This window comes from Varanus komodoensis, unplaced genomic scaffold (assembly GCF_004798865.1).
Source record: "Varanus komodoensis strain SLA01 unplaced genomic scaffold, ASM479886v1 scaffold45, whole genome shotgun sequence".
Lineage (NCBI taxonomy): Eukaryota > Metazoa > Chordata > Lepidosauria > Squamata > Varanidae > Varanus > Varanus komodoensis.
This window is the reverse complement of record NW_025336011.1, coordinates 3,227,412-3,231,893: the sequence shown is the minus strand read 5'-3', so window position 1 is coordinate 3,231,893 and position 4,482 is coordinate 3,227,412.

Sequence of the window (4,482 nt, the reverse complement as noted above, 5' to 3'; positions counted from 1 at the left end):
CAAGGCGATCAAACCGGTCAGTCCTAGAGGAGATCAATCCTGACTGCTCTTTAGGAGGCCAGATACTGAAGATGAAACTCAAATACTTTGGCCACCTAATGAGAAGGAAGGACTCCCTGGTGAAGAGCCTAATGCTGGGAACAATAGATGGCAAAAGACGGAGCAGACGGCAGAGGATGAGGTGGCTAGATGGAGTCACTGAAGCAGTTGGTGTGAGCTTGGATGGACTCCGGGAGATGGTGGAGGACAGGAGGGCCTGGAGGAATGTTGTCCATGGGGTTGCGATGGGTCAGACACAACTTCGCGGCTAACAACAACAAGCCAACCAGGAGAACCTTCAAGATATGGGGCGGCATAGAATGGAAATAAATAAATAAATTTGCTCTTGCCCACAAACTTTGAAAGTCTACAAGTGATGAGAACAACTTAAGATGATCTACTGATACAGTTATTTGTGCATGATGGAGGACCGAGGGGAAAAGTTTTCTTTGATGATTTCATGCTGCAGAAATGTAGATAAGAAACTGTGCCTGAGGGACAATAGGCTGTTCCCAGACACTTCCCCCGGGGCACTTGTTGCTGTCCTGAGTGCAGGGAGGAATGTATTTGCATGAGTGCTGAAGAAACAAGTCGGACATCATGTCGTGGGCTCAGACCATTGGTCCACTCTGCCCAGGAGTGTCTGCTTTGGCAGGGGACATCACTCATATCTGAAGCAAGTTCCTAGTCTTGTAGCCTCCAATCCTTTACCTGAGGAAAGGGAACGTCTCCTTTTGAGGTTCCTGTTGCCTTGGCCAGAGCCTGCCGGGATTCACATTCCAGCAGTGACCAGAGCTAAGAGTTGACTCTCATGTGCTTTCTGTATGCAGACTGATTCAAAATCCCATCAAAAGGGATCTGACCAGGATCTTCAGCTAGGTGTGCACATCTCATGGGTTGGCTGTATGCTGAACAACCCATGGTATTCCCGACAGACAATTGTGCAAGCTGTACATTTCCTCTAGTCCTCCTGCTAGCTCAGGCACATTTCCCAGGAACCTTTACGACACAACTCTTAGTCCTTTTCTGTGATTGCTCTACGGGGTACTGAGGGAAATTCCCCCTACCCTACTTCTGTCTTAGATGGTCCAATTTTTGGAGCCCATATGAATACAGGAACTTATTTGCCAGCTTTTTCCCCCAGCAGAATTTCACTATAGCACTGAGACCTACTTCTCAATATTTAGAGCAGCAAAGTAACATCCCTCTCTAATCAATTTTATCCACCATCTGAGAGCCCACCTTTTAAAAGTCTGCTTACTTTGCACTGAAGTAAGAACACCAACGCGCAAAGCATATTTCCTCCAGCCAGGAGTGTTCCTTCCCCAGCCCGTTCCAGCCTGTTGCCTCCTCGTGTTGCTAGCATCTCATGTTGATATTTCTGATTTTTGGGGACATGGGACAGAGGATGATGAGAAGGGCTGAGGGAGGATGTCAACAGCATGAGCAGGGGGAATGGCCCAGATATTTGCTTCGTGGCAACCTACCATAAGCTGGTCCTGCTGGGTTTGGATAACACAACAAGTCACCATGGGTATGAACAAACCTAACACAAGCCATGGCTGGCTTGTTCTGCTAAGAAACTCCCTGCAGAAGCCATGCTGGCTTCACCACAGCTGATCACCCATGCTGGCTTGCCATGTCATCCAAATCCGTCACAATCTTTCCTGCCCTCCAAGTCAAGTTACAATCTGAGCCACATTCCCCATCATTTCCAATAGAAAAGAGATTTGTATACCATCTGAAAGCTGTTTGAGGTTTGGCTTTCAGTGCCTGCAGTCCTGTGAGAATGGGACTGTGTGCTTAATCACCTTGAGATATTTCCTTGTACCTCTGAGTGGGTGGGGCCTGCAGAACTGCTGACTGTGTCCCTGGGCTGGAGGCGGAGCTAATAATTTCACCATACCAAATACAAAGATGGACCAGGTACACCCACCTGGGGGGAGGGGGTTGAAAGGTGCTTGCTCACAACTGCTGTTTGCCAGGTTGGGAGCTTTCTCAAAATGTTCCAGCAGGTATGGAGGTGAGTGGATCTTAAAACTCCTTGTTTATGGTGGGGATCCAAGAAACAGTGGGAGAAAAGCAAAGTGGCAAAAATTAAAAGGGGATGTCTCAAATTCTTTGAGAAGTGAATTTATTCTTTCTGATTTTTTCTCTCTCGGCTATCGTGGCACAACACATTAAAGCATACTGCAAGGTGTGCTGAAAGGAGGAGAAGAGTGACCAGAAGGGAATGACTTTGTAACATCCTCAGCATATAATAAGGGGGAAAAACGAAAACAAAACGGGCAATCTTTCTAGATAGCCAATTGGTGACCTCTTGACTGGATTCTGGGCTGTCAGCTCCTTCTCTGGCAAAGGGTTGCTGTTCTCTTGTAACTAAGTGGCGGGCACATGTGATAATATCAGGCAATGAGGGTAGAGACTAGAATTATTTCTTAGGGGCTTGAACCTGTTTAGAGAATTGAAGGCAGCCAACCAAATAGAGGACCCTGGGAGGGAAATTACATACTTTTAACTGAAGAATGGTTTGTGTTTTTTTGCTGTTTGGTTGTAAACTTTTTGTAGTGTTCATATATAGCGCTTGCTACCACAGAAAATTTTGCGTGTTCCTTTTCTGTGTAACATTTCAACTGTCCTGCTTTTCCAATAAGTTTATGTTATGATATATAGATAGTTTTAAGCTTCTGTCTTAGATTTTGTTGATGATATTTGGAAGTTACTTTTAATCCTGGTTTAGGGTGCCACTTTACATATTCACGGCAAAACATTTGTGGATAGCAAAGGAACTGAATGTTTATCCTGCTTCTCTGGCCCAGGTACTTAGATATTCAACCAGAAATATTTGCTACAAGCATGTTACTCTTTCCTGGCTGTATTGAGCTGACTTTGCCAGAATTCTGGCTTATGGTATTGACTTTGGATTGTTGGCATTGCCACTACTATTATTACTAGAACATGGAGATCCACCAAACAGATGCTGGTGGAACAGAACGTATACACATAGAAATAAATAATTTTAGCCCAGGAAGAATGTTTTAAACTAAATGATGCAGCATTATGTCTGGTTGCTTTAAGCTTTCCTCACTTGGGTGCTATAATTTAAGGTGTGTGGTGGCTGGGGCCAGGGGGAGTTATCTTGTTGCTGTTACTGTTATGCAGTCACGAGTTGGAAGTCTTTGCCAAGCTACACCAAAGAAGTAGATAGCCATCAGTACATATGCAGGACTTTTGTGAATGCCTGCAAACAATGCAATGTGCTTTTGCAAGGGTCACCCAACACATTGCCATGCCAGAGGCATAGAATAACTCCTTATTCCATCATACTAATTTAACAAGTGGCTATGCACATGGATTAATTGAAATTCTGTAGGTGCCAGTGATTAACTGTATCAGGGGAGAGCCAGGTTTAAATCGTCACTTGTCCGAAGACCCTCAGTGAGATTCAAGGCAAAGTTGTTGTCTCTTAACCAGCCTAATCACTACATAGGGTTGTTGTGAGCATAAAATGGGAATGGAAAGAGTGCCTTAGCCTCAGAGAAAAGGCAGGCTGCAGACACAAGAGATAATAAATGAAATAACCAAGAGCAGTAGCAAAAAGAGCAAGCCTCTTGTGGTGCCTTTTAAAGTTAAAAAACTGCCATGGAGCAGAACTCACTTTGCATGATTAATGAAGAGGTAACCTAGGTCAGCCTTCCCTAACCTTGTGCACTCTAGATATAAAGGGCTGCTTCATGGTTTAGAGATGATGGGACTGGTAGTCCAAATATTGGAAGAAGGTGCTGACCCACATAGATAATGATGCATCTAGTACAAAGACAAGGAATGGATTCTTTTTAACAAAGCAAGATGAAGGTATGTTGTATAGAGTGCATAAAGAAAGAAGTCGCACTGTTGCCTCAATGCTAAATGTGACCTTTGAAAATGTTCCAAAATTCAAAGTGGGACTTTGAAGATGTTTGGTAAATTTCAAGCTTGTGCAAATTGCAGTTTAGCCTTTTCTGCATGAAGCATAGACTTGAACTAGTATTCCTTATTAATTATGATAGAATGTAAGTAAATATTTGATTTATGTACATATTTCATAGCTGGCTCATAAGAACTTACAAAGCAACCCTTCCTTGCAGCTTTCTCCTTTGCAAAATCTTCTGGAAATCTGGATAAAGCTATAGAAGCAGCTTTTCCTTATTCACAGTGATAGCACCCGGACTTCAACAGGTTGCTTTTAAACTGTCATGGTGAGAAGCTCACCGAGTCAAATGGAATTTACATTGTTAACTGTGTTTTATTAGTGTTTGGGAGACTTTGTTCCTGCTGTGAGCAATTACCAATATTTTTTCATTACAAGGACCTTCGGTTGAACAATCAATGCCGATTTTGTTAGGAAACTGATTCTTGATTCTGCTCTCCCATAGAAACAAGAATTGCTTTTTCCTAATCTTG